At 46.6% G+C, this 27264-nt stretch overlaps 1 long non-coding RNA gene and 1 pseudogene across 4 annotated transcripts in view; both read left to right on the forward strand.

The window, feature by feature from the left end:
* Positions 1-27264, forward strand: part of LOC148518401 (uncharacterized) — an 816630-nt gene that overhangs the window by 158811 nt on the left and 630555 nt on the right. The gene's annotated exons all lie outside the window — the stretch shown is intronic.
* Positions 14964-16861, forward strand: LOC148518402 (kelch domain-containing protein 7B-like; annotated as a pseudogene).

Below are 27264 nucleotides of genomic sequence, written 5' to 3' on the forward strand. Positions count from 1 at the left end.
CATACCTGAGTGCCTGAGTCTGCTGACATCCTGCACTTCAGTTCACTATCTGCAAACCTGGCTTGTTTATTTTCAGTTTCACTACCTGCACACCTGGACTGCTCTAATTGTTTCTACCTGGACATTAACCCTTTTGCTTCCACCACAGAACTCTTGTGCACATTTATATTTTCCTGGACTTTTATTTACTGCCACATTATATGTCCACTCGAGCACTTATTAAAAATCCTAGTTTTATTTACAAATCTGCTTCTGTGATCGCTCCTGCTACCACCCCGGGTCCACAAATAACCCAGAACGTAACAGACACCTTGTCTCCACTCCCCTATCATTCTTGTGACCCTCCTCTCTGCCATGACACCTTGCCCCCTTTCCTCTCTCTCTCTCCTGGGACCCCTTATCTCTGCACTAACATCTGTCTAAAGAGGCTAGTAAGAGAGCTGACCTGTCAGTCACTCAATGGGAGTGGCACAGCACTGGGGCCTGCTGCTGGATGCCGTCGCTCACTCACTGGACTGGACCGGACTGGCAGGTACTGCTGCTTGACACCGACACCATGCTGCCTGCAGTGCACCCGACCCATCCAACAGCTCCTCATCCTAGGAACTGTGAGAACCTGGGAGGAGAGACATCTTGACGCAATGACATCTCTACCTTCCCAATAGACCAGGGGTGGGAAACATTCTTTCTGCCGAGGGCCATTTTGATATATATATAACATTATTTGCAGGCCCGTGCAGGCCACGCTCCCTCCGTGTGACGTCACACAGGGGCTGGGCCACAAGAAAGTGATTACAGCACAATGCCCGGATCATGCCCAGGATGCTCCGGGGAGCTGTAAGGGCAGCGGTGTGACCGTCTGAAGCTCCAGGCAGCACTGCTGCATAGATTCTGGCTGCAGGGTACTATTCTAGGCATCCTGCTAGCCAGATGAGGCTGAGGGCCAGACCAAATGATTCCACGGGTCTTATACGGCCCCCAGGCCTGAGGTTCCCTATGCCTGCAGTAGACTATGTGGGACTTGGAAGTTGTCGGGAGACGAAATTACATGAAGGGGTGAGGTGCCGGTTGCTGTGCTTTCAGTCAGTGTAGAGCTGGGGGCCGCGCATCGCACTTTTATTAAGCAGCGAGTGCTCAGGGATTGTTTAGTGAAGGTTTTCTCTCTCATCACCAGCTTAATGCCGACGACGATAAGGGGCTCCAGTGATATGTGCATGCATGGCCATTTTGCAATGCGCCCGCTTCCCACCCGGGCGCTGGTATGTTACTAGTCATCATCTTCAGTGCGCACTTGCACTAGTCTTTACTAAAAACATGCATGTACATGCTTCTGTCCAACTGTGCCTAGCCCCTGTATTTAAATGGCCTTACTGACCTTTTCGTATGTGAGTTTACAGCCTGCTACACTCTCCTGACAAAGTGTAGATACAATTACAATACGGGCAAATATATGCATTTTGTTCAGTGCACAGAATGCAGCTCATAAGCCTGATTTCCGTCCAATACAGCATCTGGCCCAATATGTTTATATGTAGGCTTGCTATAATATATTCCTTTAATACAGGATACACAGGGCCGGCCCAAGCTGAATTTTTTAGGTAAGCAAAAAAAATGTCAGCGCCCCCAGGGGCACTGATGCACGCTCCAAAGGCAAATGCACGAAAAAATTAATGTTACGTGGTCTCGAGGGAAAAGCTGTGCCTGGTGGTCACTCAGTGAGTGCAGGCAGCACCAGAGCCACACTCTCCAGAGCCTGTTTGCTGTATTTACTTTACAAGAGAGAGAGAAGGGAGAGGCAGAGGTGGTGAGTAGGGAGGAGGTCCACTAAGAAAGGCCAAAAAAGGAAGAAAGGGTGAGACGTTTACAGGACACTGGGTAGGTGGGAATGTTAAATTTACCAAAGATTTGGAGGAGAGGTAGTGAGGAAGTTAGGCAGCAAAATTATCAAGAAATTGGGAAGATATGCACATGTGTTTGTTCTATCTCTCCCAGGGGCAAAATTCTTACTGTGATTGAATAGGTTATTCTGGTATAATAAATGTTTATTGATTAATCTATTTGCACTTCCTTCTTTTTCTCCATTGGTCTATTGGGGTTTAGCTATCCCCCTTTTTGGAGATGGCAGTAATCAGATTGGTTTTTAATTACATGAGCTTAGGGCTTGTCTTGTTTTCCTTTTTTTTCCCTATTACAGTAAGTAATAAACAATGAAATAAGGTAGTGCCTAGGGAAGAAAATAATGTTAAATGGTGTGTACTAAAAGTCTAGTTAACCTGCACCGGGAGAGGTCCAGTTCATCAGAGTGGTGGCACACGATAATGGGATGGAGGGCAAGATGTCTGCTGGTCAGTGGCGGGGTGTAGAGGGCCAGTTTCACAGGTCACATTGATGAGAGGACTTACCCCAGGGCCAGACTGGCAGGCAGAGGAGCCACGTGGTCAGCATGGCGGCGGGTAGGAGGTTCTGCACTTTGACTGCTGCAGGAAAAGAGCAGGGGTGAGGCAACAAGGATCATGGGAGACGGCGGAGGCGGTGTGGGACCCTAAGGCGAGTTCCAGGCCAGCAGGGTAGCTCAGGTCCCAGTAAGCTGCAGGAGAAGGAGGCATAATCACGTTGGAGGTGATCAAAGGTGGAACAAAAGCAGGACAGGAGAGTCGAGCTGCGGGTCCTGTTAGCAGCATCCGGCCAGGGTCTGCATAGTAATGGAGAGGTGTCTGGGTTTAAGGGGAGTAGGGGAGGGACCGACCCGAGACGAAGAAGCAAGGAGTAGATCCGCGATCCCAGTAGCAGCTGCAGGCCGGGTTGATCGGAGCAACCCACAGTAAGTACAGCAAAGAGGCTCTGGGGAGTGAAACGCTGGCGGTGCCTGCACTCACTGAGTGACCACCAGGCAGGCCAGGACCCAGAAGGGTACATTAATTTTGGAGCCTGCTGATTGCCGTGGCACTGCCCGCTGCAGTCTCCAAGTGCTCTGGTACGGGTCGGGACTCCTCTCCAACGCCGTCCACAGGGATCCAGGCAGGCCAGCCCCAGCCTTCTTTGCGCAACGTGCATGTCACGTCGCCCTGCCCCTAGCAACCAAAGAGCCGGAGACGCAGACTTGGCCCGCCCCTGGTAATATAATGGTGCGGCGCAGACAGCTGTGTCAAAGACAGTGACACAGTCTGACTGCCACCCGCCAGCCTGAGCTGCATATCGCTGGCAGCGGCCGGGTCAGAGCGCCCTCCTTTATGCGGCGCCCTACTCAGCTGCGTACCCAGCGTATGTGTAGAACCGGCCGTGAGGACACATATGAATTACATAGGTACTGTGACTGGCTAAATTCAAGCTTGGATCACCTGGTTTTAATTAGCCACAGAACCTGTGTAAATCATAGGTGCCCCGGCAAGAGCGTAACTACAACTTTGTGGGGCTCATAGTAAAATTTTGAAGAGGCCCCCCCAAAGCTTCTAAAGATACACCTCTCCGCAGTGCTCTCCCTGAATGGGCATACCTAGTGTTGCCCAGGGGGTTTGCTTACTGACGCCTATTATTGTTAATACAAGCATTAATCCAGACCTACTTGAAATTGAATAACCCCATTAAATGATACATATAGCTTATTCCACCCAAAGGGATTAACTACAGTAACTCACCGTGCCCCTCCCAGCATTTACTGACTACCGACTAATTACAAATAAGGTCTTTCATATTTTTGGGCTCATTTGCACATTGCATCAGAAGTCTGTGTGTAAGAAGTATCCCTCATACATAATGTGCGTCTTGCAGTGTTATTTGATTTTCAGCTGTCATGTGTCAACAAAGCAGCTGTGCTGGCATAGGGATCAGTGTTCCTGATTGTTACTGCAGTCTCAGGGCCTGATTCAGCAAGGAACGCACAGGAGAAAACGCACGCACTCGGCTGATGTTTTAGCTCTGCGCATGCGTATTCATCGCAGTGCGCGTGCGTGAACTAGCTATTGCGACGGTTACTGCGTTTGCAGAGGCTGCGCAGACCCAGAGCACAGTGATTGACAGGAAGTGCCGTTTGTGGGTGGTGTTGGGGGGTGGTCGGGCGAATGCAGGCGTCGTTACAGGGACATGCGTAAATTATCCACTGTAATACCATACGCAGCCTGAGACCTTATAGCATGACCTGAAGTTAGCAATTCCTGAGTGAGGTCTGACCTGCCTTAACTGTGCGTATGGGTCCGATGTTACTCGATGTTACCGATTGTTTCGCTATATTGCCCAAGTATACGGATGTGTGTAAGGTGAAGTGGGCGTCCTCATGTTAGGCTGTGATCGCATTGCGATTGCAAACATTTGCATAACATTGCTGATATTAGCAACTGCAGTGCGTGCGTATAGGCAGAATAGCGATCCTTGCTGAATCAGGCCCTCAGTGTGCTGTGCATGAGCTGTGCCGCTTCAGTGTGTAAAAGAGACCATATATTTACATTATAAAAATTAATACCATAAGAGACGTACAATAGCAACTATAAATACGTTATGTTAGGGGGACATAATTCATGTAGAAATATGAGTTTACAGATAACTTTACTCAATGACATTAACAGACTGATGCTTTGCGATGCGTAAAATAAGCTGTTTCCATCCCATAACGTTTATTCTTCATGACTCTGTTTTGAAATGAGGCAGAACATTGAACCATGAAAAGGTTACAATGAAAGCAGCTTATAAACAGAAAATTAAATTAAAAAGTAGTGAAAGACACTATCCAGTAATTGGGCCATGAGTCATGAACCTGAGGCCTATAAATGCTTTCCACAAATTATTCTTGCAGAGTGGGGCCAAGCAGAACTGCAGTTAGCAACTCAATAACGACATGTCTATTTCCTATTAGAGTTCATTGTAAAGATATCATTACATTAAATGAACCGTTGCATGTGAACTTTCCCCACTCAGGTTCACTCAGTCAGGTGTAATCCGTCTTTTTAATGTGGGACCTTTCTATCCACAAAGATATCTCGCATCGATAATCAAGGTGTAAATCTAAATGATTTACAGATATGCAATGTTGCTATTAAGTTTTTATGTTATGTTATGAAATATGTTTAATTTATAAGGAAACATACATACTACACCACATCCAAGCCATGTCATCATATCATCAATAGCAAAAATCATCCAAACCACACACTTACTGTAACCTCAGCTGAAACAAAAGAACACACACAGATCCCTTGTGGGTAAAGGCTATCAGGTGCTGTGATTTATTAACATGGTTATGTGCTACATGTAACATACATGGCAACTGTGGCCGGAGCCCAGTGCACGTGTTTAAAATGGCGCCATCTTTAAATTGCCCAATCAGCGCTAAGTGCCATGTACTGTAAATGTACTGTAAATGTAATAATGTATTTTAACAGTTATATTTAATGCGCTGTATACAGTTGTAGAAATGCATTTTTAAATGTATAGACTATGCACGTACATGAAGGTTTCAAAACTATATTATTTTGCAAGGCATTGACATTTGGATCTATTCGGACGCAGAAGAGGGGGATGTAGGGATGTAGTCAGGTCCCGCCCGCCGATATCCCGACATCCACTTCCCCACATGGGACTAAAGATAGGTGTCGATATCCCAGCGCTTATCATTAGACCCACTACTAAATCCTGACACCCAGCTTACCGAAGGAAGGTAAGCCGCATGTCTTAGTGTGTAGCTGCGGGGGGGGGAGGGTTGGCTTAAGGGACTCAGAGTTAGCCACCCCCCTGGGAGGGTTAGGGTAGGGAAATGGGGGGTTAGGCACCAGTATGGGGGGCTAGGCACCCCTCCGGGAGGGTTAGGTTTAGGGTGCTGGGAGGGGTGGTTAGGTTTAGGCACTAACTGGGGGAGGTTAGGGTTAGGCACCCCTAAGGGAGGGTTATGGGGGGAAGAGGGGAGGGTTAGAGTACTTACCTGCTGCTGCCGGGATTCCGACCCGTTGGGCTGCCACTGTCGGTTTTTGATCCGACGGCTAAACAGCCGCCGGCATTATATACCGATTCCTAGAAAAGGTCTAGTGTAAACACTTTCTTTGAAAAGCCCACTAGGGGGTCTCCTGTGTGTCTCTATGTAAAATGTCCAGCAGGTTTGGGGAACAAAACAATTTATTTTGAAGAATATCCTTATTGTGGAACTTCCTAAGAACTGAAGGTGTTAATATTGGGAAAGCCAAAGTTGTTTGATGCATAAAAATTTGAAAGAGTGAATGCAATTTACCAGTTCGTGTGAACTGTAAAATATTTTATTATGTTGTGTTAAGGAACCAAGGGAGGACACTTACCCCCTGTGGCACTATGTGTAAGGATGGGATAAAAACAGAGCATGTGAACCTGAAAAGTAGATACCCTTTGACTCTCAGAGAGGTCTGTACTTCTGACGATACCTGTATGCTGTGGAGGAATTGTGTTTTTCAAGACATTGAGCAATAATCATTTTCCCTTTAAAATGACGCATCTGCTTGTTTCCTGTGACCCCCCAGAGTAGCGCAAAACATTATTCCATTCTCCAGGTGTTGTGGATTTAGCCCAGTGTCTCCAAGCTAAAGCCCTCTGTCAGCTGTCTTGCAGAGACTGGTTCATGGTGAGGGACCAGTGGAGGTTAGCCAACACTATCCAGGAAGTGTTGTAGCAGCATGTCTACACATACCCAGAAGTAAGCGGTTACAGGTGCTGACGTAGGAGTCTGGGAGAACCCTCAGTTACTGACGGTAAGAGGGAATCCCTAATACCCAAAGATCCAGTGGGATCAAAAATAGTCTGAACGCCTGACAAGGTGAGGCCATCCGGTCACACCAACTTCAACTACAACTCGCAGCTCAGATGCATAATAAACTCCTAATACTAGTGTTTTGTGACACCAAGGGGGAGATATATCAAACGATTGAGAGAGATAAAGTGGAAAAGTTGCCCACAGCAATCAGCTTCTAGCTATCATTTATCTAGCACGGTCTATAAAATGAAATTTAGAAGCTGATTGGTTGCTATGGGCAACTTCACCTCATCTCTCTTGGAGGTTTGATGCATTTCCCATTGATGTTAGTTACTGCTGAGAAAAAGCTCCTCAAAGTCCATTTAAAAAGAGCTAAATTCATAGCTAAAATAAAATAAAAAAAAAAACTAACAAAACTGGAAGTTTGATAAAAAAAATAGGTTGTACTGAAAGACTAAAGCTAGCCACTCACTAGACCAACTTTCATCCAACCATCCAACTAGTTGATTGGTTGGCATGAAAATCTGGTAAGGAATGGGAGTAACTGATGATCAGCAATTTGCTCCTAAATGCCAGAAAACAGATGAAAATGGTCATCAGACAAGTTTGTTAAATGTTTGATCTAAGCAATTTGTTCAAACAACAGTTTTTGTCCATTTTCCGGCATTTGGGAGCAAATTGCCGATTGTCATTTGCTTTCATACCTTACCAGATTTTCATTCCAACCAATCAACTAGTTTGCTGGTTGGATGTAAGTTGGTCTAGTGTGTGGCCAGCTTTAGTCAGTGTGGGGGCCTATGGTGCTATGCCGTAGAATGACACATATAGCCTGGACATTGGCTTCTTTGTCGGTAGTCATGGCCGGATTAAGGGGGGGGCAACAGGGGCGGTCATCCCGGGGCCCCCACCTCTAGTGCACCTGCTGAAGTGGGGGCGGATCCAATATAGCAAGCCCCGCCACCATCTCACCCGCGAATCACGGGATTACGGATGGGAGGGCAGGGCCAAATTATGTAAGGTGCCCGCTTTCATTAGCAACCAGCAGCTCCTGCATGTAAGTGTGTATGTGTACTGTTTTTATGTGTATGTATGTGTTAGTGTGTATATATGTGTTATTGTATATGCAGGATGTTAGTGTGTATATACTGTGTATGTGTTAGTGTGTATATATGTGTATGTATGTGCTAATGTGTATATATGTGTTATGCCGCGTATCCACTAGACGATTGAAATGAACGATTGAACGATAACGACATCGTTTCCGTTCAATTGCTCATTAATCGTTCACAAATCGTGCATTAAAATGTCGGAAACAACCAGCTATGCGCGCTCCTGCTGGTCATTTTCGACATCAATCATCGCCTGAACATGCTGGTCAATCTGCCGATAACGACAGATTGGGCATATTCGGGGATGACGGAGGGTGCCTGCACTGAATGACATATCGTTCAGTGTAGGCACTGCAGGGGAGGAGGAACGACTGTACGATTACAATGTTGTAATCGTACTGTCGTTCCTCTATCGCCTAGTGGATACGTACCTTTAGTGTGTGAATACTGTGAATGTATAAGTGTTAGTGTAATTGTATGTGCTCATGTGTGTGTATATATGTGTGTTAGTGTGTATGTTTTATATAAAATATGTTTGCTGCATATATATATTATATATATGTGTGTGTGTGTTTAACAGAAGGCAAGTAATCGGTGAGGTAGGCTCCGTGTGGCTTGGGGGGGGCCCCCACAACTTAGTTGCCCCAGGGCCCCCGCAAGCCTTAATTCGGCCCTGTCGGAAGTTCTATCCTGGGTATCAGTGTTTTCAGAATCACTGTAATGTTGGTGTTGTACAGAGATGATACAAGGTCAGTGATGCAATATTTTATTTTAAAACATAAATGTTAAACATAAATAAGAGCAGTGACATCATTATATCACCCCCAAAAAAATGATAAGACTAATGTCATCACAGACTACCGCAAAAATAGAAATGCAGCTAGAATTGTGCTTTGCACATAATTCAGCAATGTCAGTCACATGTGTGGCACATGTATGGCACTGCTACACTGCCTAAAGGGTAGCACCTGACTGGTTAGAGCATATTTGTGTCTCTTTACATAAACACATAATTCCCACTGTACGTGCTTATCTGTCTCATTCTTTCTTTCCACACACTCCACTCCACACTCAATTACATTTGCACACTTCACCATCATTATATACATCTGATTGTGAGCGCTTTCACCACTCCCCCCTTCCTTCTTAATATAACAGTAGAGAGTGGGACCTTTCTCTACAGGTGAACAAGCAGCTCCCCCTACCCTAGATCAGGGACGGGGAACCTCAGGCCCGGGGGCCGTATAAGGCTCGCGGAATCATTTGGTTTGGCCCTCAGAGCTTTTTTCTGCTAGCCTCATCTGGTTAGCAGGGTGCCTAGAATGGCACCCAGAATCTATGCAGCAGTGTCGTCTAGAGCGTCCTTAAGGACGCTTCAGATGGTCACACCGCTGCCCTTACAGCTCCCTGAAGCATCCTCAGAATGCTCCAGGCATTGCTGTAATCACCGGCGAGTGTGGCCACGCCCCCGGGTGAAGTCATGTGGAGGGGGCGTGACCTGCACTGGGTGCAGGAATAATGTCATATATATATCAAAATGGCCCCCTGCAGAAAAAAGGTTCCCCACCCCTGCCCTAGATATACACATCTCAGATCCCAGGTCCAGCCTCTCCTTTAAGAATGGCACAGTATGAAGGTGTGTTCCATATTATAACACTATAATTTTATATATGGATAAAGTGAAGTTCTTGGCAACACACTTTGATGACAATGTGGATCAATTGACCATCAATGGTTTTCTTATCCTATGGATCAGAAGCAAAGACATGGGCTGCAAGCAGGGCCGGCAACAGAAATCATTGGGTCCCTGGCAGAAACAGGCCAGTTGCTTGTGTCTGCCGTCCCTACACAGTGAAGAGATGCCGTGCGCATGGGCACAGCATCTATTCGCCGCTGCTCTGTACAGCGGTGAAGTTGATTTCTCCCAACTCCCCCCCATCGCGGGACACTATGGCCCGTGGGTGGGACGGTGGGAGTGGGACAGTACCTGAATAGCGGGACTGTCCCACCAGAAGAGGGACAATTGGGGGGTATGGCTATATGTAGTTTTCTGGAGAACCTCTGAGCCCCCACAGTTTCCCTCCACGTCCCACACTTACCTTATTCTTTATATACCTGCCGCAGCGTCTCTGCTTGTGTGTGTTTTCCTCAGCTCGCCATACGGCAGATTCTCTCGTCTCTCGGTGCTGGCTTGACTCCACAGGCTTAACTTAAGCAGCATAGGGACTGGTATTAGCTCCCTTGCATGAGCATATTATATATATATATATATATATATATATATATACACATAAATATTTCTTTTTTTTTTACACATAAGCTCCCCATCCCACACTGTGCATACCGATCAAAGGTAAGCCGGGCGGCGGGCGCAGACAGCCACGGGGGGGGGGTAGGTTAGGGGCTCCCGGGGGGGGAGTTAGGCACCCCCCCCCCGGAAGGGTTAGGCTAGGGGAAGGGGGGGTTAGGTTTAGGCACCCACGGGGGGAGGTTAGGTTTAGGCACCTACAGGGGGGGTTACAGTTAGGCACTTGGGGGGGAGGTTAGGGTTAGGCACCCCTAAAGGAGGGTTAGGTTAGTAAGTTAAAATACTTACCTGTCGATATCTTCACTGCCGGTCTTCTGCCGTCCGGCGGTATTCTATACCGGTCCCTCTCACACTGTGTGCTCTCCTATCCCCCATCCCACACTGTGCTTCCATATCCCACTGTGCTCCCCCATCTGACACTATACTCTCTCATACCTCATCCCACAATGTGCTCTCCTATTCACCATTGTGATCCCCCATCCGACACTGTGGACCTCATTCAGAGTCGGTCGAAGCGGCCGCACGGTCGTACGTCACCGATGTTTGCTAAACTGCGCATGCGTAAAGTTCGCAATGCGCGTGCGCAAACTAGCCGCTACGATCAGAAATTTCTCTATCCTTGAACACAGCCAGGTCGTTAGTTTGAGTGACAGATTGAGACGTTTGTGGGTGGTAACAGAAGAAGGTGCTTGAAAACGGGGGAGTGGAGATCCGAACGCAGGCGTGCCTAATTATGCGAACTGCGTTTTATGGGAGTGCATAATTAACAAAGTAGTGTCATGGCACATGTGACATGGGAGGTTTTTACACTGACATGATCGTAGGGCTTAAGAGAGGGTATGGTCAACCTTAAGCTCTACGACCAGTTCCGATGGTTCTCGATGGTCTCGATTAATCCTCATATGCCCGGAGATGACGTGTAATGCGTACGAGAAGGGGGCGTATTTTTTTGTCTTCCGGCCGCTTCCTCCCCTTGGTCGGCCAGCTACCGATCCGAACTTAGGGACGCAACTTGCGAGGGAATCATTTGCATATCCGGACCCTTTTCCCGTACGACCGCTTCGATCGACTCTGAATGAGGTCCAGTGTGCTTTCCCATCCCCCCACTGTGCTATCCCATCCCACACTGTGCTCTACCATCCCCCATCCCACTGTGTTCTCCTATCCCCCATCCCATACTGTGCTCTCCCATCCCCCACTGTGCCCTCCCATCCCCCCTCTTACATTGTGCTCTCCCATTCCCCCTCTTACATTGTGCTCTCCCATCCCCCATCCCACACTATGCTCTCCCATCCCCCCTACACTATCCCATCCCTCACTTCTCTCCTATCCCCCTTCCCACACTGCTTTCCCATCCTCCCTCTCACACTTGTGCTATCCTATCCCCCATCCCACACTGTGCTCTCCCATCCCCCCTCTCACACTGTGCTCTCCCATCCCCCACTGTGCTTCCCAATCCTAGCCCACATTTGTATCCCCCTCCTCCCAGGCCGCACTTACCTGAAGTTTCCTGGGCAGCGTCTGCTGAGTTCTGACTGCTGCTGCTGGGCGGAACTGGAGAGGCAGAGCACTGTGGTGGGGGCGGAGCTAACTAATGACTGGTTCTATGTGGAGGAGTCATCAGGCAGCAGCCCCGCCCCCCACCACAGTTCTGAGCTTTACCAAGCCAGGCCTCGGCAGCAGCCAGTAGTAAGTAAATAAGCAGAGCTGCTAGTTTATGCAGCATGCGGCTGCAGGTAATGTCTCCCGGCCAGGTGGCAGATGGCACTGTGCTCCTTTCCCCCCTGGACTTGCTGCTGCAGTGATCACTGAGCAGCACACTTCGGGGGCCCCTAGGACCTCGGGGTCCGGTACAGTTGTACCCCTGGAACCCCCCTGTCGCCGGGCCTGCAAGTAGTGTATCATTTTAATTCTCTTTTTACCTGCTGTCCTTGTTCCTTAGCATAAATTACTTCCAGAGAGTGATTCGAAATAATTATATGACTACTGCCAACAGTCTCTGGTCATTTGTCTATAAAACCTGAAAATCATATCAGAGGCCTAAAGTAGCAGAAAATAGTCCTAATAATCAGAATAAAAACCCCATTTAGTTACATTCCCCTGAAATCTCACAAGTGCTCAGACTGAGAATGAAATTATGGATTTCAGCAATTTACCTGCAAGCAGAGGTCAGAGTGTATAATGGCAGGAGGGCGCAGGAGGTGACTTATATAGAGAACGTTGGCAGGCTCCCAGCAGATGCCAGGATCCCTCTTGTATAAATTAACAAAATTTCAGTAACTCTAAGTACACACGGGACTATTTGCTCCATGAACGAAATCGTCCCGTGTGTCTCCGGCAGGGGTGTGCTCAGTGTTGTTAACAATGACTATGCTATAAACACTGAGCACAAACACTGAACGAAATCAATAATGATTTTGTTCAGTCCGGGTTCCCTCCCTCATCCCCGAACATGTTCAACCTGACAATATCGTCAGGTTGGACAGGAGGTTCGGGCGATGAACGGCAACTACCCTGTCGTTCATCGTTTTGGCCCAGAAACTGAACGATTTTTTGAACGACTGAACGATATCGTTAACGACCAATCGTTCAAAAAAATCGTCCCGTGTGTATGAACCATAACTATATGTATGCCAGTGACTCCAGCTCATTTACAATTAATGCAGACGTGTCCATAACATACTCTAAAATGCTACAAATATTTAAATTATATTTTAAAATTCATCTATATTCAGGTGCGGATTTAGTGGTCAGGCCGCCCCTGAGATGGAAATAACCCTGAGATGGAAATAAACATATGACGATAGTCATTTCGCCAATAGTCTCAGTCAGGCAGTGGCGGTTGCACAGTGGGGGCCGCAGCGCACCCAAAAATAGCAACGGGGGGGATTAAACATAACCCTAACTGTACCTTGTATATTGTCTGGTGTCTGCCGGGTAAGTATGCACCCCGGGGATCACACCAATCAGAGCCTCTCTCCTGTACCTGCCTGCCCCCAGACTGCTGTGTAACTAGCCAATGGGAGGTTGGGGGCAGATACAGGAGGGAGGTGCTGATTGCAGTGTATCCCGGCAGCATCTGTAATAATTATCTAAGAGGACTTCCTAAAATAAAATGAGGTAGTCGAAAATATGTCTAATACATTGGTAAAAAAACCCCAATATTACAGTTACAAAATCAGCAATAACTATCGTCTCGGGAAATAGGGCTTAACTTTGTTTATTTCCGCTTTCCCCTCCCAGGGGCATAGACAAAAATTAACAATTTTCACTTTAAGCGTGAAGCATTTATGTAACCTCTCGGTACTGCAGACTTGTTACATGTCAACATCCTAATATGTATGTATATATATATATATAATATATGTTATTTATTATTATTATTATTATCATCATATATTTATATGGCGCCACAAGTGTTCCGCAGCGCCTTACAAAGTACATAAACAAATAAATAACCAGCGACTTACAATACAATGCAGGACACGGACATGGATAATAAACATAGCTATATATTAGCGACCTTTACACCCACATAAGCAGCCAAGTGTTAGTTGCCCTAGTGGAGAGTAAGAGATAAATGAAAATACAGTAAGGAGAAGCACAAGTGGGTAGAGGGTCCTGCTTGAAAGTGCTTACATTCTAATATATATATATATATATATATATATATATATATATATTAGGATGTTGACATGCCAATAAATATATATATATATACTGTATATATATATATTTATATATATAGTAAAAAAAGAGACAGCGGCACTGAGGGTCTTAAGCAAAATAACGTGTATTATCACCAATTATCGAGGGATGCGTCCTGCAGTGTGCGGACGCGCGGGTCCCACGAGGCTGTTTATCACGATAAGTGGTGTGGTTATTTAAGGTAAGACTGTCTACAGCATTGTTTATTTTACCTTGACAAAAGGGTATCCCTGAAACGTTGGTGATAATACACGTTATTTTGCTTAAGACCCTCAGTGCCGCTGTCTCTTTTTTTACTGTGCATCCATACTTGCGGAGGGCACGAGGGCCACATCATCACATTATTGGAGTGCCGAGCCATTGGACTTGTGTATATATATATATATATATATATATATAATACACAAACACGCACATCTAATTAAGTGTATGTAAAGAAATAACTTTAATAGTAGATTTCACAGAAGTCAAACTTTTTCGATTGTCTGTAACTTGCAATCTTGAAAGAAGATGTGTGCACGTTTGGCACTATAAAATGGCAGCAATCATTTTCATTTTAGATGTTCCAAGCTTTCAAGGCAACGGGTTAAGAGATCTCACACCGGTACATGCATCAGAATTGGTGTTAGAGGAATGTGAATTCTGTGTTTAAAAAATGTGTCACTTCTACATGGTCCTAGTTCTGAGGAAAAATTATCGCAGATATAAAGGACTGCTAAACAGGAATATAGTTTAAAAATATATATGTATAATAATAATCACCCACAAATAATCACAATAAAATAAATTGTTTCATGTTACAGGCAGAAAGGATATCAGTTGGTAAAACTAAATGAAGCAATTACAGAAATATGTTACGCCACAAAAAATGGTATAAAGCTGTTTAGAAAATAAATTTTAATGAGTCAGCAGGTCCCAGGTATACAGGGTGGGTGCAATGCCCAGACTGGCAGGGACTAGGCAGGTCCCTATGACATCACTAGTTAGTCCTTATGACATCACTCACACCTAGCAAGTGTCTTTTTAATACAAGCTGTTTTTCTTTCCACGCACCTGGAGTAAAGACTCACATTGCATCTTCCATTGTCTGCGACCTGTACCAACCTGTCATCATGTGATACAGATACCTACGGCAATGAGTGAAAACGGCTGGGTCTCAGGCCAAGGCATCCGAGCTTTTGGTCATGCCCTGGGGGCATTCGCTGTGGCTGCAGGCGTAAATGCAGCCATCTATTGGTATCTTTCTCGTGACAGCCAGCAGGAAGCAGCAGAGGATAATGAAGCTGGCTTACAGAGAAACCAGGACTTAATCCAGGATGGACAGTCCCCAAGGGATAGTCCTAAAGAACCTGATGAAGAGCCAGGAGAGAACGTTGAGGAACCGCAGGTCAGTTATGATGTTGGCATAAAGTCGTCAGTTCTGCCATATGTCTGTCAGCTGCCAGGACTCTCAGATAGTTCTGTAGAAACATCTTGTAGTGCTGAATCTAATGATGATGTTCAGGAAGACAGCGGAGAACTGACAGTCGACACCTTATTTCCACCGACTGGTCCTGCAGCAGAGACTGTTCCGGATACGACATGTACAAGTTCCAGCATGACATGTTTTGAACAAGATCTGCAAAGTGATTAACATGTTGTGACTCCATTATAAGTCGTAGATAGGATGTAGATACATCCTTATTATCATCCAACACTATAAAACCACCGTGTGCGGTAATGGCCGATGACATCTCCACCTCGAAGAGAAACCGCGTCTCCTCTATGGCTGAGAATCCAGAGCACCAGCCAGGATCATAGTGCCGGGAACACACTCTGGAAGACGCCCAACTGTGCTCATCTCCTCTGCGTTCTCTGGTGAATGGGGCAGCTGAGAGAGTCGCAGGAGGAACTTCCATCTCCATTCCTAAGCGCCTTCAGTACAGAGATTCAGCAGAGACGTTTCAGCTGACGCTGGGGAGCTGCCTACCGCTGTTACAGCTGGCAAGGAAGAACCGTGTGCCCGGACTACTTCACGCACTGTACAACCTAATGAGTGACAACTACCTCAGCGTGCTGAAGGACTCTGCCATTTATGGGCAGTTGACTGGCTGGGAGAAAAAGCGGATTCTCCAGCTGAGAATGACAGGAACATTGTCCCTGTGCAAAGTTGAGGCCAGGAGCACATGTGACTGGAATACGAACTTCAGGAGTTCAGCAGAGGCAGAGCATCCTCAGTGCGGAGCACAACTTCTCTCGCTTAACATGCAAACAAACCGCTGGATAATGGTGACAACTATCCCTGAGGAGGCCTGTCTGGTAGGATGCAGCATATGCTTTATGCTTAACTACCTATTCATTACAGGAGGCCTCTGAAAGACCAAAGAGGGCTCAGTTTCCACGAGCAGATTAATGTGCTATAACCCTCTGACTGGCAACTGGAGCAGACTGGTGCCAATGATAACAGCAAGGTGCCACTTGAAGCTCATCCTGCTTGACGGCTGCCTGTACGCCATTGGAGGAAAGGGCCTGCACACTGCGGAAAGATACAATCCAAGATCAGACACCTGGACCCTCGTGGCTCCCCTTCCTAAAGACTCGTTCCCAGGGGCGCATGAAGCTGCCGTCTGTGGAGGGAAAATTTACATCACAGGGGGAAATTCGTATTACCGCCTCTTCTACTACAAACCCAGCAGTGACAGGTGGAAAGAACGTCCTTATAAAGCCTGCTGGGGACACTCCTGCGACATGGTGGCAATCGGGCGCAACCTTTACATATTTAACTTAGGCAAGGACTGCGTCAGTATTATCCAGTACAATACCGCCGCCAAAAAGTGGTCGCAGTACAGAACATCTTTCCCAGGCAGCGAGGTTCCATTCAGATGTGCTGCACTGGATGACACCATATACTGCATAAACAGCCAGACCACTGCGCTCTTCTCAGAGAACAACGGAAAAGCTGCATTGACATCAGCGTATTTCAGCGCAGTCCCCATCCAGAGTGTGGACTACCCTTGCCTCGCTGCTTTATACCTGCTTGGGCCAACTACATAAACATCTATATAAATCATTTAAAGACTTATTACACCTTATTGTCTTCAATAAAATAAGCGCAAACACTTTGTGCTATGTGTTAACATCAAATTTGTTGGAGGTTATTTATTTTAGTTTATTCATTATTCTGGGTTTATTGGTGCATACAATGGTGGGTTTGGGAAAATAATAATGAAAAGTATTAATACTGTGTCTCCTGTGTCAGCAGGTGGGTCATTACCTGAATAGACTTTGATATAATTTGAAGGAGCTGAGATGGTCTGCTTGCCCAGAAAGTAAAACAAATGCAAGATATATGGGCTAAATTTACTAAGAAGCGCTTTTCAAAGCCGCCGGGTCTCCGGTGGTTTCGCCCGGTGAATTTAAAGGGGAAATTATTTTACATACAAAACCAGGCATGTTTGAATGTAATATTATTGCCCCTTTAAATCCAAAGGCCAAAACCACCGCAGGCGCAGTGGCTTTGAAATGAGCTTGCTTAGTAAATTTAGCCTGTCGATTACAAATGCCAAAAGCATCCCAATAAACAATGTATATTTCCTCACCACTCACGTGAAGCCATTCAAGTTAATGCTACTGTATCCAATGGCATCATTCCTGTTAGTGACCATGTTTGCAGAGGTGGGGAATAAAGATGTTTATTGACCATAGGGCTAATAAGTACATAAAACAGACCTGAGGGGTTTGGTATGAAATTCCGGTGGCTCAATAGCGGTTCAAATCCCGATAGCGGCATCCCGATCCATGAAGATCCCGACAAGGGCGGTAAGTACCCTAACCCTCCCCCTCTCCCCCCCTTAGTGGTGTCTAACCCTAACCTCCCCCCGGTGGTGCCTAACCCTAACCCCCCTTCCCAAACCATAAACCTAACTCTCCCGGGGAAGGGGTGCCTGACCCTGTCCCACACTGTGTGCTCTCCCACACCCCCCCCCTGCTATCCCACATCCCACACTGTGCCCTCCCATCCCCCTCTTACATTGTGCTCTCTCCCATCCCCCCTCTTACATTGTGCTCTTCCATCCCCCATCTTACACTGTGCTCTCCCATCCCCCCTTACACTGTGCTATCCCATCCCCCACTGCTCACCTATCTCCCTTCCCACACTCCTCTCTCCCATCCCCCCTCTCACACTGCAGCCTGTAGTAATCCCTTCTCACACTGCTCTCTCCCATCCCCCCTCTCACACTGCAGCCTGTAGTAATCCCTTCTCACACTGTGCTCTCCCATCCCCCACTGTGCTTCCCAATCCTAACCCACATTTTGTATTCCCCCCCTCCTCCCAGGCTGCATTTACCTGGAGTTTCCTGGGCAGGGTCTGCTGAGTCCTGAGCAACTTCTGACTGCTGCTGCTGCTGGGTGGGACTTGAGAGAGGCAGAGCACTGTGGCTACCTAATGACTGGTTCTATGTCGAGGAGTCATCAGGCAGCAGCCCCGCCCCCGCCACAGTTCTGAGCTTCACAAAGCCAGGTCCCAGTAGCAGCCAGTAGTAAGTAAATGGGCAGCCCTGCTAGTTTATGCAGCATGCGGCTGCAGGTAATGTCTCCCGGCCAGGTGGCAGATGGCACCCTGCTCCCCCCCCCCCGGCCACCACTGGACTTGCTGCTGCAGTGATCAGCAGGGGTCCCATACATGCCTGCACCCTGCTGATCACTGCAGCAGCAGTGCAGGCAGCAGCACACTTCGGGGCCCCCTAGGACCTCGGGGCCCGGTACAGTTGTACCCTTGGAGCCCCTATGTTGCCACGCCTGGCTGCAAGCCAATATTCTACCAACTCAATCACTAACTACTGTACATCTTTTATTATTAAGAGTTTATAAAACTCCAAAAAATTTTTTAGCAATGATATACTTTGTAGACAACAATAGAGTAATTGAAGGTAGCACACTCTTATTAAAATTAGAACTATTGACCCCACCCTACAAAGTTTTGAAACCGATGAGCGATAAACCTTGATTTACGATTGTGCTTTGGCACCTGCAGCTAAAATATATTTTTTTAAATATTTTGTAAGACTTTTTCTTTACTATAAAATATGGCTTACCTGGCATCGGTGTGCCAGTGTGTGAATTAGTAACATTGGTAAGGCATGCCAGGGTTCTGTGGTTATATGTTTCTTTCACATAGTAATTGAATAAAAGTCATTCTGCTATTTGATATCCTTTTTTTTTCTTGCTAGTCAATGGCTCCAGTGGAAAAAGATCTCTCACGGATCTATTTCCGTGAGAAAAATTTTTTTCAGAATGCATTTGGCAAAGGCCATAAATTTATTTTAGTAATGGACCGTGGGGAAAATGTATTTGTTGATCTCAATTACTTAAGATAAGTGCATGAGTATGCCTCTGGTAACATCACTACATGTCGCATTTGTTGGGATGCAATGCTCAAAAGGTAAGACAATCCTATTTAGCTAACTCCGTAATAATTTTATATGTGTAACCTCTGCCATTACTTCATTAGACTCAGTAGCAATTGCATGGTGTCTATTATCTGATATGTTTCTGTCTCTGACTTTCATAGTTACACTTATCGCCCTAAGAAATGATCTACAGCAAAAACTTTTAGATGTTAATGAAAAATGACGTGTTTATTAGTGCTACCTTTTCAAGACATGGTACATAGAAATTTATATACTCAGGCCTCCTTCAGTAATAATATTATAAACAATGTTTGATGTTACTGTATTGGGAGCTTAAACAAGGTCCTAATTCTCTAACTACAAAATGTATAGCTCCACTGTCCGTTGGTGGGTGGTATACGGATGTGTCCTCGAACATCTAGCCCCCTTGCGCTTTAAACAGCCTTTCTAGTTGCGCCATGACGTTATCTCGGTAGCGCTGAGCATTTTTTCATGCAACTTTTTCCCTTTAAATGTGTCTTATTCGCACAGCGATGCTGCTGATTACAATGATATGCAGCATGCCTATATTCTGTCACAGCCGCTGACACTGTAACAGAATATAGGCATGCTGCATATCATCTTATTCAGCAGAACCTTGCGCATCCCTGTGCGAATAAGACGTATTTGAAGGTAAAAAGTCACACGAAAAGACGCTCAGCGCTACCGAGTCACACTTCTCTCACGCGTTATGTGTAGCGCGACTTGTAGCACACGTTGGATAGATATGGACACATGTGTAGGTGCCTTTTCCACTGGTACGTACCTCTGGATATTGTATTACTAAGCACCGTGGTCTAGTTCAGTCCTTTTATTCACGGGACACAGTAGTTAGTTGCTTGCACAGGGGCCCATGTAACTATACTGTAGGTTTATTATCAGGAAAGTTAAATGCAGGGCAGACGCAGGCTCTGTGGTTTTACACATTATCATAGTGATGGACACCTTTCCTATCCAGAGAGAAGTGCTGCAACATGGGGTACCAGTACCATTAATCTTTAGTGAACTAGGTGGGGTGTAACATACCCCAGCAGGATTTAAACTCCTATACCTTTTTGAAAAATACGGCGCTCAAGTTGCTGTTTCGTGTACCTGGAGTTGTGACATTGACAGTTTGCATTGTGACAGCAATTTAGTGCGGTGATCTAATGCAGTGAATACTAGTGCGTGTGGGCATCTCTAGGGCTGGTGCAAATCTTGACTCCAGTGGCGTAACTATAAATTTTGTTCCTCCCTGCCAACAAAGTTTCAGGTGCCCCCCACCCCCTCGCCCAAAAAACAAACACACCAAAAGACGACGATTAAGGTGTGTGGTTTCGTAATACAGTAATGTCCCTTACACATTATGACACACTAAGTAATGCCCCTTATAACACCTTATGCCACACCATAATGCCCTTATAACAAATTATGATGCACATTATGCCCTTATAACACATTATGCCACACCGTAATGCCCCTTAAACATTATGCCCCTTATAACACATAATTCTACACAGTAATGCCCTTTATAACACATTATGCCACACTAAATAATACCCCTAATAGCACATTGTGCCATACAGCAATGCCCCTTACACATTATGCCACACAGTAATGCCCATTACATCCCACCCTGACAGATCTACTTCACCAACCCTTCCCTCCGCTCGTACCAGTCTGTCACCACAGCTCAAGACAGGTTGCACAGTTTCTATGTCCGTATAGAACCAGATTATTGGGAACATAGCTTATAACCTGTAAACTGCGTGTATCAAGTTAGTGCCCCTTATACAGTGCCCCTTATACAATGCCCCCTGTAGCAGTGCCCCTTATGCAATGCCCCCTGTAGTAGTACCCGTTATGCAGGGCCCCCTGTAGCAGTGCCCCTTATGCAATGCAACCAGTAGTAGTGTCCCTTATGCAATGCCCCCTGTAGAAGTGTCCCTTATGCAATGCCCCCTGCAGTAGTGCCCCTTATGCATGCCCCCTGTAGAAGTAGCCCTTATGCAATGCCCCCTGTAGCAGTGCCCCGTATGCAATGCCCCCTGTATCAGTGCCCCTTATGCAATGCCCCCTGTAGTAGTGCCCCTTAAGAAATGTCCACTGTAACAGTGCCCATTATGCAGGCCCCCTTGTAGCAGTGCCCCCTGTAGCAGTGCCCCCTGTAGTAGTGCCCCTTATGCAGTGCCCCATGTTGTAGTGCCCCTTATACAGGGCCCTCTGTAGTAGTTCCTCTGTAGTTGTGTCAATATGCAGTGCCCCCTGTAGTTAAGCCCATATGCATTGCCCCCTGTAGTTGTGCCCATATGCAGTGCCCCCTGTAGTTGAGCCCATATGCAATGCCCCCTGTAGCTGTACCCATATGCAGTGCCCCCTGTAGTTGAGCCCGTATGCAGTGCCCCTGCAGTTGTATCCCTTAAAGTAGTGCCCCCCCAGTACTTACCTGATCCCAGTACTTACCTGACTCTACAGGGCTGTCGCTCCCACTGCAGTGCTGACTGGATCTAACTTGATCCAGCAGATGCGGCTGCGCAGGTTCCACGTGTTGTGAGTGACATCATGACGTCACCCGCGCACTGCATTACTGGGAACGCTGGCCTCGGAAGCGATTGGAGGCTTCCTTAGCCTCCGATCACTTCAGAGGCCAGCGTTCACAGTTGCAGTGGTGAAGCAACGGCCCCCGGCGCCTCCAAGCCACGGCGGGGGCTGCAGGGGCCGTAGTTACGCCACTGCTTCACTATACTCTCCTCCCCCTTATGCCATCTTCCTAGCAAAAAACAAAGCATTAACAATGTACATTTGACGATGTCTGTGTAGTGGGGCCCATCAGGAATTTACCTTACAGCCCTTTCCAATAATCCATTAATCAATTCTCCTTTCCACACCACATTCATCCTCCCTGCCAGTGCCCATTAACTCATTCCCAAATAACTATTATTATAATAATTTATTTATATATCAATTTACGCAATATATCATATGTAAATCAGGTCCATCCTTAACCCTGATCTTACAGTTTAAGGGCCTGAATCAGTGATTTATATAAATCAGAAATTTATGCAAATCCCTGATGTTTAATGATCTGCGCATGCAGCTGCCTAATGGAAGCGCCGGCCCTGGGCATCTCATACCCCTCCTGATTCCGCACCTGCCTTGATGTCAGCTAAGAGTGGACTCATTAAGACTGAGTTGACTAAGTTAATTTTAATTATATCTAATTGTTCATAACTTTACATTTTACTAACAATTGTGATTCAAACATGTTCAAAAAAGTTGTTACTGGAAGACGTATAAGTTTAGTTTATATATATATTTTTGTTTTCTTTTAAAAGATTGTACAGTTTATTTATTTTTTATTATTTTGTATTTTTATACCTTAAGGGACAAGAATCAATGTTATGACAGTCAAAATTTACTGTCATACTATGGGTCTGATTGAGTACGGATCACAATAGTGATTACGCACACAGTCACACTGCGAAACTATGCTAATGTCTGTGATTGCTATGCCGTTGCAGCACTTTATAAACATTGGAAACATCGAGTACATTCGTAGCCTCATTCACACGTGCACAAGATCTGACCTTACTCAGGAATTGCTAACCTCATCGCAGGCAGTGAGTTCACAAGCTGCCTATGGCATCGCGATGGCTAATTTATGCACGCCCCTGCAACAGCATTCAAACGCACTGGCACATCTGCGTTCACCGACCACCCTCCATCAGCACCCCCAAACGGCATTACCTGTCTATCACTCTGCGATGGGTCTGTGTATCCCGATCACAGTGGAGTGTTCACGCACACACACTGCGATGCATACGCCTGCGCAGGACACAACAATTGGCCGATTGCGTGTGTAATCGCAGTTGCAATCGCTGCTGAATCTGGCTCTATATTGGTTACTTATGGTGAAGTATAGCAGGGAATATGAGCAGGGGCGTATCTATAATGGGTGCAGGGTGTGCGGGGAACACGGGCCCCTGAGTCCAGGGAGGCCCTGCACCGCACACCTTGCACCCATAGAATTACTTACCTCTCCGGAGTCCCACGTCGGGGCGGGGTTCCGGCACTGTAAGAATGACTGCAAAATGGCCGCCGCAGCCATTTTCCCTTCGTTCGCGCATGCGCAGTACAGGGAAAATGGCCGCCATTTTCCTGGTGACTAGCGCATCCTCTATAGACTCTGGGCGCACTCTAGTGCCCAGAGTCTATAACTCCGGCGCTGGCCGCGCACAGCTCAGTGACTATGATATACAGAACTGCTCTGTGGAGTTCTCATCGAACCATTTGTATAATAAACTGGCTGCTCTTGCCAATTTGCAACCAGTTGATATACTTACCTGTTGAGTCTTGAGCATCAAATGAATGCATGGATATAGCAATCATGGAATATACACTTACACTCATTGTTGCTCTTTGCTGATTAAGGCCCTCATTCAGAGCCGTACGCTCTGAGCAGAGCGCACGCTCTGAATGAGGGCCGCCCTCCATAAAAATGGAGCGTCCTCCTGGACGCTCGTATAGCTGTGGGTCACCACCCACAGCCTATACGAGCGTGCAGTTTGATGGCCGCGATGGTCGTGACCATCGCGACAATCGAAACTGCGAGCCGGAGCCTGCGGTTGAGGTTTTCAACCGCAAGGCCCGGAGTGATTTTGGCTCTATCAGAGCCAAAATCACTCCCACTGACATCACTAGTGATGTCAGTGGGCCGGCTTCTGACGGGAGGCGTTCCCTTGGGAACGCCCCCGTCAGGGAGGCACGCCCACCAAAGGGGGCATGCTGTCAATCAACATCGACAGCACGCCCCCTTTGATCAGACACAACGAGCGAAGGACTTTCCTTCGCTCGTCGCGTCTGGCGCATGCGCACGACGGAGCTCCCTCCGTCGTGCGCATGCTCAGTGCAGACCATCGACCCACTTGCGAGCGGACAGCCGCTTGCGAGTGGGTCTGAATCAGGGCCTAAGGGCCTTGGACAGAGATAAAGTGAATGGAGATAATAATAATAATGGAGATCAGTTCCTAACTGCCATGTCACAGGCTGTGTTTGAAAAATGACAGTTAGGAGCTGACTGGATGGTACTTTATCTCCGTTCACTTTATCTCCATCCAAGCCTTAGTAAATAGATCCCTAAGTTTTTCCTTGGAGTTCCATGACAACATTGTTGCCCATGAAGTATAAGCAAGTTCAGTAGTATTGGTCACTGAAGGGCTGGAAGGTGCTTGAAAACGGGGAGTGGAGATCCGAACGCAGGCGTGCTTAAAGGTCAAAACGGGCGTTTTAAGGGTGTGCATAATTAATACAGCAGCGTCATTGACCACGTCACTAGGTTATTTTATAGCCAGAACTGCTCGCATGATTGTGGTAGCAAAAACCAACCACAAGAATAGCGAGCAGTTCATACGCTGGTCGATGTACTCGATTAATCTAATAAATAGCGGACATGACGTAGGATGCGAGCGGCCAGGGGGCGTATTTTTTCAAAAAAAGACCGCAAGTTTTGTTCGCTCGTTCAGACATAGAGGCGTGAACAGACCGCAAAGAGCGTCCGGCTCTGAATCAGGCCCATAAACATTTGTTATGTTATTTAATAAATTAATGCTCCAGGGCTTTCAAAGCCCTTGTTCTCAAAGTGCTTGGTTTCCTTTATTTACTAAGTTGTCTCCATATTTGTGCCCACTGCCTGTACGTTCCTAGTGAATATGAATCTTCTGTGAAGTATTGCATAGTATTTCAATAATTCAATAAAATGTTAATTATGATTCCAGTGTCAAGGAGTGGTGTAGGAATCAGGGAGCAAACTAGTAATGTGTAGCTATCTGCAGTGGAAGAGCCTAGGGCAGTGGTTCCCAAACTTTTTGAACTCACGGCGCCCTAGAGTATCAGCATTGTTTTCATGGCACCCCTAAGCCAAATGTTTGTTATTGGGAAATTCAGAAAAAAATGTAGTAAAATAAATTGTGCTGACCTGTCATCTTTAAGCTCAGTTATGTGGTGGTGGACAGGTTTGCGCTTCTGTGTGTCCACATATTTAAATTACATTGCCCATAAATAATTTTATTTTGTGCTAGACCACCAACCTAAGGCACCCCTGCAAGTGTCCTGATGCACCCGAGGGTGCCTAGACATACAGTTTGGGAACCACTGGCCTAGGGGGTAAATTTACTAAAAATCGAGTTTGGTCGAGATTCCAATCTCAGCAGAGTTTAGGCATGATTTTCAACTCGCAAATTTCAAAAGGCAAAGTCGGGTGAGATGACAATCTCGGGTGTGATGCCTGCAAACTCTCTGCCTCTCTGCCAAATTGAAGTTTTAAACACTCACCTCCAGAGCTGCGAGTTTGGCTGAAACATACACAAATCATTGTGATTTCTGTATGTTTCTGGCTGTAAGTAGTTTAAATAGGGTATATTTAAAAAAATAAATTACATAGGGACCCCCCCAAAAGCCTAACCAGCCCTGGACTTGCCAGCCAGTCCTGGTACCTAAAATGACAGGGAACTAAAACGAGTAGGGTTCCACCGTAATTTAGGTACCAGCACCAGGCTGCAGGGCAAGTCCTGGTTTTAATTATAGGGGGAAAAAAATTGCGTAGGGGACCCCCTATGATTAAAACCAGCACCGGACCATTTCTTGCGGGTGGCTGATGCCACAGCCAGGGGAACCCTTTCATCGGGCCCCCCAGTCGCAGCATCAGTCCTGACCTCTAGTCAGCCCAGACCAGGGATCCCTGGGGAGTTGGGGACCACTCCAATAAAGGGGTCCCCCTCTCCAGGGCACCCCTAGCCTAGGCTGATAGCCCGGAGCTATTCCCCCCGCCACCCCTGGGCGGTGGGTGACGGGTTGATAGTTTATGTGGTGTGTAAAAAATAGAAGTATCAACATTGTCTTTACAGTCGAAATGCAGATCCCAGCAAGCCTCCCCCACATGCTGGAACTTGGAGAACCACAAGTACCAGCATGCGGGACATTAAGGGCCCACTGGTCCCTGTAGTTCACCTGTAAAGCAGTGTCTTAAAAAACAAAACACACACACCGTGAAAGTACAGTTTTATTACACACACACACATATACTCACCTACATTACCAGGAGTGGTCCCCTCCAAAGTAGCCATCCAAGGTCACCTACATTACCACTGATATGTGCAGGCTGCTAGCTCGGGAGAGATTTGCAGAGAGAAAACACTGCAATCTTGGGTGAGTAATCTCATCTTCACTTGCAACTCGGGGGAAATATCTCGATCTGCTTCACCATCGGCCAACTCACTTTCAGCTAAACTCACTTCTTAGTAAATTTGCAAGATGAAAAACGGGAAAATCACCCGAGATTCGGCGATGCAAATCGAGATAAAAAAAACTAAACTCGGCCATTCTCGATTCCTAGTAAATTTACCCCTAGATGTTGTAGCTGCTGGGTTCAAAAAGTTAGAGGAGTTCATAATCAAATTGAGGATAGTTGGCAATAGCTAAGGTCTAACATAAGTAATCAGGAACCAAAGTATTGTGGCTTTAAGGCAGGAAAGCACACTAATTTGGCAATTTGTGAAACTCTCTGCCAGATTTCTAAACCCCCAGGATGCAGGGGATTGGCTGTTTATAGAAAGAGGGCCTATTGCCGATTTGAATATGGTCCAGGTAAATGCATAGTGTATAATTTATCTGGGCTGATGGCTAAGGTAAACAGCTGCTGCTGTGGCTCATTAAGCACAACCATCGTCTCAGATGGTGACACATCAGAACATGAACGCTGACAAACCTCAATATTTGTCCACTATTATTTTCAGGATATACGGTGCAACAAATTTAGTTCTGAGGGCCTGATTCAGACCCGGTCACAAGCGCTCGCAACTGGGTCGATGGTGGCCCACAGCGCATGCGCTCGACAGAGCCGGCTCCGTCATGCGCATGCGCGAGACCCGGCTAGCGACGGGCAATCCGTCACTCCGGGTCTCGCACCAAAGGGGGTGAGCTGTCGTTGTTGAGTGACAGCTCGCCCCCTTTGGTGGGCGGGCCTGGGGGGTG

The sequence above is a fragment of the Taudactylus pleione genome, unplaced genomic scaffold (genome assembly GCF_031769625.1).
Source record: "Taudactylus pleione unplaced genomic scaffold, aTauple2 ptg000201l, whole genome shotgun sequence".
Classification (NCBI taxonomy): Eukaryota; Metazoa; Chordata; class Amphibia; order Anura; family Myobatrachidae; genus Taudactylus; species Taudactylus pleione.